This window comes from Mytilus trossulus, chromosome 10 (genome assembly GCF_036588685.1).
Source record: "Mytilus trossulus isolate FHL-02 chromosome 10, PNRI_Mtr1.1.1.hap1, whole genome shotgun sequence".
In the NCBI taxonomy this organism is placed as follows: domain Eukaryota; kingdom Metazoa; phylum Mollusca; class Bivalvia; order Mytilida; family Mytilidae; genus Mytilus; species Mytilus trossulus.
This window is the reverse complement of record NC_086382.1, coordinates 2,070,198-2,082,272: the sequence shown is the minus strand read 5'-3', so window position 1 is coordinate 2,082,272 and position 12,075 is coordinate 2,070,198.

Genomic DNA, 12,075 nt, shown 5'->3' with positions numbered 1-12,075 from the left:
ACATTTTTATATTTTTTGGCACTTTTCTCATCACTTGGCCTCCATTGTTGTTCGATGTCTGTCATCTGTTCTCCATTAACTTTAACAAAAATCTTCTCCTCGGAAAATTTTGAACTGTATGAAGCTAAAACACCCAGTTAAACATGGTAAATTTAATCCCAACTGCACTTCACTGGTGATTGTATGATTTTACTGTGTGTGATGTTGTTTTGATACAATCAGATTTATATTTATGTACTTTTAAAATATATTAATTCTAAACCAACATTGGATCTTTCTATGAAATTTACCTTTTCTATTGCTGAAATGAATTTGTTTGTGTTAGTGAATATACCATAACTACTGTGATCATATAATTTCTACGGGTTTGTTGGTTTTTATTGATGGTTTGTTTATTTATACATTATATATTATAGTACCATACTCAGGAAATATATATTATATGTTGTTTTATCTTAATATTGTTTATTATATACTAAATTTCTCCTGCTTCAAACATCAGGATTTTATATGGATGACTATTAAAACTAAATTTCATTGAAGAACATTTTTTATATTTTCTGGCACTTTTCTCATCACTTGGCCTCCATTGTTGTTCGATGTCTGTCATCTGTTCTCCATTAACTTTAACAAAAATCTTCTCCTCGGAAAATTTTGAACTTTATGAAGCTAAAACACCCAGTTAAACATGGTAAATTTAATCCCAACTGCACTTCACCGGTGATTGTATGATTTTACTGTGTGTGATGTTGTTTTGATACAATCAGATTTATATTTATGTACTTTTAAAATATATTAATTCTAAACCAACATTGGATCTTTCTATGAAATTTACCTTTTTCTATTGCTGAAATGAATTTGTTTGTGTTAGTGAATATACCATAATTACTGTGATCATATAATTTCTACGGGTTTGTTGGTTTTTATTGATGGTTTGTTTATTTATACATTATATATTATAGTACCATACTCAGGACATATATTATATGTTGTTTTATCTTAATATTCTTTATTATATACAAAATTACTCCTGCTTCAAACATCAGGATTTTATATGGATGACTATTAAAACTAAATTTCATTAAAGAATATTTTTACATTTTCAGGTACTTTTTAGATCCCCTGGCTCAATGAGCTATGTGAACTTTTCTCATCACTTAGCCTCTGTCGTCGTTCGATGTCTGTTCTCCATTAACTTTAACAAAAATCTTCTCCCCTGAAACTTCTAACCCAAATTTAACCAAACTTGGCCACAATCATCATTAGGATATTTAGTCGGGTTTCTGCCACTGAATTTGTATTTTTAAAATTTGTTTGCAGTTTTTGCTTATAATCTTCAATATTATTACAGATAGATATAAATTGTAAACAGCAATAATGTACAGCAAAGTAAGATCTACAAAAATTGTCAATTGCCCTTTTAAGGAGTAATTGCCCTTTATAGGCAATTTTGAAATTTTTTTTGTACATTTTTGTAATTTTTTACAAAAATCTTCTCTGAAACTGCTAGGCCAAATTTAACCAAACTTGTCCACAATCGTCATTAGAGTATTCAGATAAAAAAAAATGTGTCAAATGACCCTGCCTGCTAACCAATATGGCTGAACTGGCTGAAAATAGATCATTGGGATAAAATGCAGTTTTAGGCTTATATCTCTGAAACTTAAGCAAAAGTATAATCTTTGCAATATTTCATGCATCAATTGTTAACAAAATTATCTGGTGAGTGACACAGTTTCCTTGAAGCCTCTAGTTTTATTTCATTATATATTTGAAACCTGCATTGAACTGTTTTAGTTATTGCAGTTTAGGAAAATAAATATCTTTTATTTGTTGTTTTTCTTGTTTTTTTGGGGAGATAGTGTTTTTATTGTTGAGCCTGCAACTTTAGTTGCAGAAAGCTCGACATAGGGATAGTGATCCGGCGGCGGTGGCGTTAGCTAACTTCTTTAAAAAAGCTTTATATTTTAGAAAGTGGAAGACATGGATGCTTCATACTTTGTATATAGATGCCTCATGTTACGAAGTTTCCATCAGTCACATGTCCAATGTCCTTGACCTCATTTTCATGCATGGTTCAGTGACTACCTGAAAAAAAAGTTAAGATTTTTTGTAATGTTCAATTCTCTCTTATTATAAGTAATAGGATACCTATATTTGGTATGTGCGTACCTTGCAAGGTCCTCATGCCCGTCAGACAGTTTTCACTTGACCTCAACCTCATTTCATGGATCAGTGAACAAGGTTAGGTTTTGGTGGTCAAGTCCGTATCTCACATTCTATAAGCAATAGGTCTTGTATATTCGGTGTATGGAAGGACTGTAAGGTGTACATGTCCAACTGGCAGATGTCATATGACCTTGACCTCATTTTCATAGTTCAGTGGTAATACTTAAGTTTTTGTGTTTTGGTTTTTTTTTCATACTGTATGCAATAGGTCTACTATATTTGATGTATGGAATGATTGTAAGGTGTTCATGTCTAGCTTGCAGGTGTCATCTTACCTTGACCTCATTTTTATGGTTCAGTGGTCAAAGTTAAGTTTTTGAGTTTTGGTCTTTTTTTTTAATACTATATGCAATAGGTCAACTATATTTGATGTATGGAAATATTTTATGATCTATATGTCAGCCCAGCAGGTTTTATTTGACCTTGACCTATTCACGGTTCATTGCTCAGTGTAATCTTTTTGTGTTTTGATCTGTTTTTTTAAACTACAAGCAATGGGTCAACTATATGTGTTGAATGAAAGAATTGTAAGCTGGGGATGTCTGTGGCATCATTCATCTTACCTTGACCTCATTTTCAAATGGTTCATTGCTCAATGTTTAGTTTTCTTGATTTTCTTAAGTTTATGTGACAGTTTATATTTAGGACTATCAACATAATATCAATGATTAGCAAAGAAGGCGAGACATTTCAGCGTGTGCACTCTTTGCTTTATTTAGTTGACTTGGTCTATATTTTATTTAATATGTATTTTATCATAAAAAGAAAAGAAAATTATCAGGTATGATAATAAGTATCTGTTTTAATAGAATGTCCGCATGAGTGCAAAATTTTCTTCAATAAGCGAGATGTTCTCTTTACATGGTTTAAATAAATATCCGAAGATAACCATTGTATATATGTATATAACGGCTTCTGGTCTTAGATAGACTAGTTAAGGTTTGATTGTAATTATATGTTATTTTATATATACTTGATGAATTTTTTTTCTATAAATATTCTTTAAACTTATTTGTTGTATCACACAGTTATTGTGTTTTATGAATTAATATTTACTAAATAAACTATATTACATTATTAGCTTAACTGTTTCTTTTCTTTCCCTTTCACTGGACCTGCTGCTTCATGTATGTGAAAAGTATCTAGTACGTTATTTCTCCAACTGACAGTTGTAAACTTACAAATAGCCAGTAATTTCGGTTTCCATTTTTAAGTTGAATGAATGTAAAAATGCATTTTGAAAATTCCAGCAAATAAAAAAAAATAAACATTGATTAGCAGTATGAAGTAATACATTTATTCCTAAGCATCAAACCTTTCAAACTTTTGTTCATAAGTGCTGTACTGATTCCACATATATAATACCTTCTTGTTCTAAGACTATTTACCTTACGATACTTCACACTACACGAAAAGGCAGATTTACAACAATTTGGGCAATCATGTAAATGTTTGACAAATGTAACTACTTTTCTGCCAGATATATTTGCGGACCTACTAATGTATATGTAAATACATTATCCCTTTGGCATTATTTGGGACGTTCTCAAATATATGCTAAAGATAATTATTTTATTTCCATATCTTTATTCATATTCTAAAGATATGTAAAGATAGGCCTTAGATTTGCATGCACTTTCTAGGATAGGAGATGTATGCAAAGTTTAAAATTTACATATTTGTTTTACAGAGATGTGGGCAGTTTTGAGAGACCGCGGTTTATAAAACATTTACAACCAATGTAAATGCTGTCAAATGTTTATGTTATATTTGCAAACGTTTTTCGATATCGTTCATGCATGTAAAGAAATGTATTTTATTTACTAATACTTTCCAGTATTATAGTTATTTTGATAAATATTAATATTTGCAACATATCTTTATAGACGTATGCAAATTTTTTAGAGACCACGGTTTATAAAACATTTACAACCAAAGTAAATGCTGACAAATATTTGCTTATTTTTGTACGTAAAGAAATGCATTTTATTTACTTCATAGTTAGTATATGAAACATTGATAATGTTAAGTTGTCTTCACACAGGTATAGCTTTGCGAGACTGCAGTTTATATCTCGCATGCACAACAAACGTAAATGAGGGTCGTGATTAGAGCTAAAATAAGAAAAAAAGAAAATAATTTACTCCCAAAAAATTAGATAAAAAGGGTCTAATATATACAGAATAGAAAATAATCATGTCAATGGGCATAAAATATAAAAGAAATAGAGAAATATGATCTAAATTATCATAGAATACAGATATGAAAGACCCCATTCAGACCCTAGTAAATGCTGTAAGATGCGTCGATTATTTCGCATTTACGGAAAAAATAAATCCATATATTGTATAGTACTTTTTGCAGCAAAGTTCACGTATTGATTGTTTCAGAGAGTCTCACCGAGCGAATATTTGAATTGAAGTAGATATTGTTCTTCCCGATTCAAAACAGAACTGCTTGAAGATATAATTAATGATATTTAATGAATGGCTATTATCTATTTTGAATTTATTGAACCATAAAACTAATTTTTGACTCTTCACATTGAATAATCCGCGAAGCGGATTATGTAAAATGTGAAGAGTCAAAAATTAGTTTTATGGTTCAATAAATTCTATCAAAAATAAGGCTCAAAGAACTTTTTATATTATTTATATTAACAATAACAACGTACACACATGTTGGCGTATGCATACACAACGTCAGAGTGGGCGTGTCGCCATCAAAATTGACAACATTGAAAATAAAACTAATAATTTTAACCAATCAGAAGACAGTAAAAACACCAAATTTATTTATTAAAAAATGGCAAGGTGCTTTTTATATGTCGGACCGATGATATTTTTTTTCTATTTGAATAAATAAGGAAATCTCCAAAGCTTTATCTCCAGAACCATGCAAAATTTTTTAACAGTAATGGGAATTTTGGTGCATATATATTCTCAGGATCATTTTTTCTTCAATAATTTTTCACGAACGACAGAATGTGGAACTTGGTGTATTTGAGTGAAATTTTGCATACAGTTTGCAAGGTTTGTCCGACCATGGAAGTATATAATACTTCCACTTCCATGGTCCGACTAACTACGCACACAACCCACACGTTTACATCATACGAAGTATGCTATATTAAGATTGTGTATTATATCAGGATGTTGATTTTCTTTTTAATTAGGGCCCCGCCGAAAAGGCGGGTCGCCCTATAGTGATCAGTCTGTCCGTCCGTCCGTCCGTCCGTCCGTCCGTCCGTCCGTCCGTCTGTCCGTCCGTCTGTCCGTCCGTCTGTCCGTCCGTCCGTAACACTTTCGTGTCCGCTCCATATCTAGAGAACCATAATGATTTCATACTTTATACTTTACATGTATATTAACCACCACCAGAGGGTGTGTCATGATGTATGTACAACTTCCTAGGTCAAAGGTCAAGGTCAAAAACTTTGGTTTCAGTTGACAACCCTGTGTTCTTTGGTGAAGATCGTGTCCGCTCCATATCTAGATAACCGTTATGATTTTATACTTAATACTTAACATGATTATTAACCAACACCCAAGGGTGTGTCATGATGTATGTACAACTTCCTAGGTCAAAGGTCAAGGTCAAAACCTTTGGTTTCAGTTGACAACCCCGTGTCCTGTGGTGAAGATCGTGTCCGCTCCATATCTAGATAACCGTTATGATTTCAAAGTTTATACTTGTCATCCATTTTAACCACCACCAGAGGGCGTGTCATGATGTATGTACAACTTCCTAGGTCAAAGGTCAACGTCAAAAAAACTTTGGTTTCAGTTGACAACCCTGTGTTCTGTTGTGAAGATTGTGTCCGCTCTATATCTTGAGAACCATTATGATTTCAAATATTATACTTGACATCCATTTTAACCAACACCAGAGGGTGTGTCATGATGTATGTACCACTTCCTAGGTCAAAGGTCTGTCTGTCTGTTGGTCTGTCCATCGCTAACAAATTTGATCCACACTATATTTTGAGAGGACAGCTGTTATTATTTCATACTTTATACCTGACAAACATTTTCAACTTAACATATATATTAAATGTGTCATAATGTATGCATCCTAGGTCAAAGGTCAGTCCGTTGGTCTGTCCATCCGTTCGTTGTTCTTAACAAATTGTGTCCGCTTTACCTCTCGAGAACCGTTAATATTTCATACTTTATACTTGGTGGGTCATAATATATTGAAGGCATAATTCTAAAAATATGTGACAAATATCAATTGGGCAGCATCTTTAAAAATTGTTCAAACATCAATCCATATATCCAGAAGTCACCTTAGAGTAGTCAACAATGAGTTCACATCATGCAGTCATATCACTATTATACTATGAAAGTAAGTTGAGAATATTTATCAGTTTTAACTTAAAATCTTAGATTAAAATCACATGTGAGACTATGTAATAACTTCCAAATAATGCTTCATATCAGATTATCCATACAACTTATTTACCCCACATTATTGACAGCGGGGCCCAAAGAGATGGCTCCCATCTCAATGAAATCTAGTTTTCACAAATAACAGAATGTTTAACCTTTCTTGACTGCTGCACCAAATGTGTTTTTCAGACACAGCAATTCAAATTGAACTGTATCGTCCTGTAAATGCATGAAATATTTGCCACCGGACGTTGAGCAACCATCAATCAATCAATTCAAATTGTACCTCAATATCACTGTTTACCAAATTACTTTATTCTGTAACGTCACACGGTTTCTGTCAAATTCTAAGCGTATCGGTCAACTTTGAAGCACTGTATATAAAACACAAGGATGATGACATATGTGTTTCTATATATATATATATATATATAAATCAGAGGATGTGGTATGATTGCCAGTGTTACAACTCTCCACAAGAGACCAAATGACACTGAAATGTACATCTATAGGTCACTGTACTGCCTTCAACAATGAGCAAAGCCACACCGCATAGTCAGCTATAAAAGGCCCCGAAATGACATATGTAAAACATTTCAAACGAGAAAACAAACGACCTAATTTATGTACAAAATAATGAACGAAAAACAAATATGTTACATAGCAACAAACTAAAGTACAGACTACTTGACTCGGGACAGGAACATACAGAATGTGGTCAGGTTAAACTCGTTTAAAGGCGCCAACCCTCCCTCCCCCTAACCTGGGACATAAACTGGACCCCCTGTTGTGTTCCCTTATCGCTACACAAACGGTGCGAAGCTTAAGATGGAATGACGGACCAGTTTAACTTGGGACAGTGGTGTAACAGAACAACATGAGAATAAGCTGTATATATATAGAAATCAGACAAAAAAGGCTTAACTCATCAGATGGATACAAATAGGAGGCATCTAACAAAAACAGAGTGGACTTGGAAGGGTACTTATACATCCCAAGACTTTAAGTACAGAGTACTCGCAGTTACTGCATGACAGCTAGTTGAAAGCTAATAACAACTTATACAAAAAGCATGCATCTTAGAGGCATAATCCGGGATATTATATTAGTTTTTAGTTTTCTCCGTATATAAGAACAAAGCCGTCTATTGAAAAATCTTTTAAAAAAAAAGGAAAGTTAAAACAAGGAATTTTTCCTGTGTAAATTTGTCGTCAAAATTGACGTTTTCTAATCAAATTTACGAAAAAACAAAAATGGTGACCGCCATTTTTTTTTATTACATATTCCGATACAACTCGATTCAAAGTACAAGTGTGCCAAAAATTTTAGAAATCGGGAGATATGCCATTCGGTGTCGTGTTATCTTGAAATATAAGTACACAGATTTGGATTATGAAGAAAAATTGCCCACTTAGAGGGGAACACGAAACTGCATTGAAAATGAAAAAAAATCTGGAGCAAAATTAAACATACAAATCTAGGTTAGAAAAAGACACTACTTTTAAAAAAGAAATACAAAAAATTAACATTAAGAGATACAATCATAATAATTTAGTGAAATAAAAAAAGACGTAGATAACTAGAATGGCATCTTCAATTAGGGTGTGGATGGAGTTTACAGAATAGAGAATAATGGGCTAAACAAATAAAGAATAGAAAAGAAAAGGATAGAACAAAAATTTAAGAATAGAGAATAGTGGGCTTCTAGAATATAAAAAAAAGAGAATAATTGGCAAAATTTATATAGAATAGAGAAAAAATGGCGTAAATAATATTAAGAATTGAAGAACACCACCTCCCTCCTTTTCCAGACCCTCTTTTATCCTATGACTGTTAAAAGAAAAAAGCGCCATAATTCATAGAACAAATAGATTTGAAATATATTATTTTTTCTCATAAAGTCTTTTGTATAGTTGGAAACATTGTCAACTAGTTATACTTATTATTACAAATGAAATTGATATCTATTCGTTATTTCACGAATCACAGAGTTCAGTTTACTAGTGCATTTTACGAATAAGGGACACAAATTAAAAGGACAGGAAATCACATGACAAAAAAGTCACGATTTACAAAAAAGTTACGTACATGTACATATTAAGTTTGATTATCATTATTTACAATGAACAAGATTTATATTTGGGTAGTTCATTTTATGACTTTCATTCAACATACATGTAGTTCTAGACTTAGGTTATTTTTTACTTTTGTGGACAATTTTGTTCATTGTACTCATATCATTCGTTGGCGTTGTTGCATGTCTCCTCTCTACTCTGACGTCTGGGTAGCATTTTTAATTTCTGTACTTTTGTCTTTGTGTTGTAAACGTTCACACTTAGTTTTTTGTGTAAATGCTTAATGAAACTTGGTTGATAAAAACGAAGCACTCAGTCTGTCATAAATAAGTTTTGGCACAATCTTAGTGCTAAAGATTAATCTCATCTGCTAAGAGTGTATCTAGTAGCAATCGTAGAAGGATTGACAGCCTTTAAACTCATGTTGCGCTTGCAACCCTTAGAGTACTCTTTACCATTCTCGGAACGATCGGTTAATTTTTATTTGCTCTACTTAAATCGTCTTTGAATTCTCATAGCATATGATATTTGTCAACATACTTTTTTTTACTGAAAACTTTACAGAAAATTGTAAGAGTGGTCAGGGGCACCCCAATCTGTATCTTAGTTAATGAAAATAGCAACTGCAGTTTTTTTCCAGCGCATAACTCAGGTTGTCCTAACAAACAAGAACCTAAGTTCAAGAAACATAACAAGTAGATGCATCACAGGAAAGCAGTATTTCACATACCCCCCACCCCCCAAAAAAAACAATAAAAAAAAATCACTGTTACTAGTACCTGGACTATGACCTGCGACCCCCAATGCTAGTCTATACGGGTGCAGTACTACTCCATAACTTATGTGCATTGATTAGTAAATGAGTGTGCGTCTCTTGCCAAAAGCAATTCATTTTAACATTTCTTTTTACATTTGAGCCACCTGTGATTTTTTTAATTTTTGAAGCATTTTTTACAATGACTATTAATTTATAAACTAACCTCACATTTTGAATAGTAATTTGAATATATATATGGGCATTTGCATTGATAGATTCTGCCAGATTTGCACTTTGCATGATTAACTTATTACAAATTAATTTATTTAAAAAGGTCACGTTTGGTACCCAAAGAACTAAAACTTCAATAGATAAACCTTTAAATTGAAGTTCAACCTGCATATGTATTACAACATCGTGAACGGAGGAGTTGTATGTAAAATAAAAGATGTCGTATGATAGCCAATGGGACGAATAATTTTTATCCGCCAGGGACCAAAGGAATTGATATTAACAGCTTCAAAGATAAGCATGATGCGAGGTAAATATTGTAAAATCAGAAATGTGCCTAGATAGATATATATATAGACACAGGGGCTTGTCACCTTTTTTGTTTTATTCTTTTATTGGAATATATTTCAACTTATTTAGAGTTTTAAACACTTATCTTATCAATGCGATTTAACAATAATGGTAGTTTATGTATGTTGCCCCTCTTTCCTTATTTTCCGCCTGTGTGGAAAGGACAAATGATACATGTAGTTATTTTAAGACTTTGCATAAATATGTATAAGAAAGAAGTGCAAGATATTCCATTATTCAAACACGAATCATATACATTACCGGTAAAACTATAAGTCTAGACTTCATCTTGTTGTACAGGGTACAATTGCCTTATTTTTTTTTAAAGATAGGTTTTCCATGATACGAGCCCCTATCAACATTAGTGTAATATGTATTTGTCGTTTACAAATCTTCTTGAATTATGTTGAAACTTTTTGAGACTTATATAACCTTCAATCTTGTTTCAACGTTATTTCAATTGAAATGTGTGCAAAGACCATGTTAAATGCAATTATTGCAACAACAAAAAACACAAAAAAACTTATTTGATCATGATAGAAAATATAAACAGCTGCGCCATAAGCGCATGATACGCCCGTCACTTTTTCAAGAAATAAAGTTCAATAACTTTCAATGTAATATCAGAAAATCATGAAAAACTAAAGGGAGGTTATCTTAATAGTCTAAGATATAAACCAGTCACCAAAGTTTTATGATAACTGCTCAAAGCATTGTCCGAAAACTGGAAAGTCCTCCCTTTTTTATGAATAAAATCACGTAACTCTGAAACTTAACATCTAAAATTTATAAAATTAAAAAGGGAGCTTACGTCAATAGATATAAACAATTCACCAAAGTTTCATAAAAACTGCTGAAAGCATTTTTGAGTTATTGTCCGAAAACTGAAAAAATCACCCTTTTTACATAAATAAAACCCCATAACTCGGAAACTTAAAATCTAAAATTTATAAAAAACGAAAGGGAGCTCACGTCAATAGATATTAACAATTCACCAAAGTTTCATGCGAATTGGGTCATAAAATCTAAAATTTATAAAAATCGAAAGGGACCTCATGTCAATAGATATAAAAAATTTACCAAAGTTTCGTGCAAATTGGTGATGGTGTTCTTGAGTTATTGTCCGAACACTGGAAAATCCCCCCTTTTTTCATAAATAAAACCCCAAAACTCGGGAACTTAAAATCTAAAATTTATAAAAAACGAAAGGACCTCACGTCAATAGATATTAACAATTCACGAAAGTTTCATGCGAATTGGGTCAAGCGTTTTTCAGTTATTGTCCGACATGTTGACGACGGACGGACGGACCGACGGACAACGGTTTACTATAATACGTCCCATAAACGGGCGTATAAAAAAACGATTCCTGTCAAAGTACATATGAACGCTGTAAAATTTTAGGATAAAATAGGCGGTAAATGAGATTTCGAATGACTGATAGTTCGATAACTTGTTTTAAGTTTTGCGTATTTAAAACAACACAATCAAATGACAATGGGAGCATTGTTTTGTTTTAAGACAATTTAAAATCATTATGAAATGATAATTATTTGTGCCTTATTATATTGATGGATATTGATACTAGCGGTTGTCTTCTATTGATCTTTTCGGACCAGATCTTTCTGTAAAAGGTAATAATTGTCACACTTAACTGCTGATAAACCCCGTTGATCGGAGGAAGGGCGACATCTCGTCGATGGAATGATATTATCTATCGATTTTGTTTGATTTCATTGGTAAATTGTGTGTCAATTATGACACGTGACGCACTGGTTCTTTGTTTGTAATTTTTAACTTTAACAAGAAAGTTTTTGCAGAGGACGCTTCATGAAGCACACGGAGTTCAACATCTCGTGAAAGGACTTAACGGATAAGGAAAATATTCGTCAATAGATTTAACGTTTATATAATTATGTGTGCAAACTAGTTGATTCTTTAAAAAAAAAAAGCATTCTCTCAAGTTGTGTTTTGTGTCAAATATTATGTGGCAACTTTACTACAGATGAAGGAATATTTCTAGACTATTTCAGAAACTTGG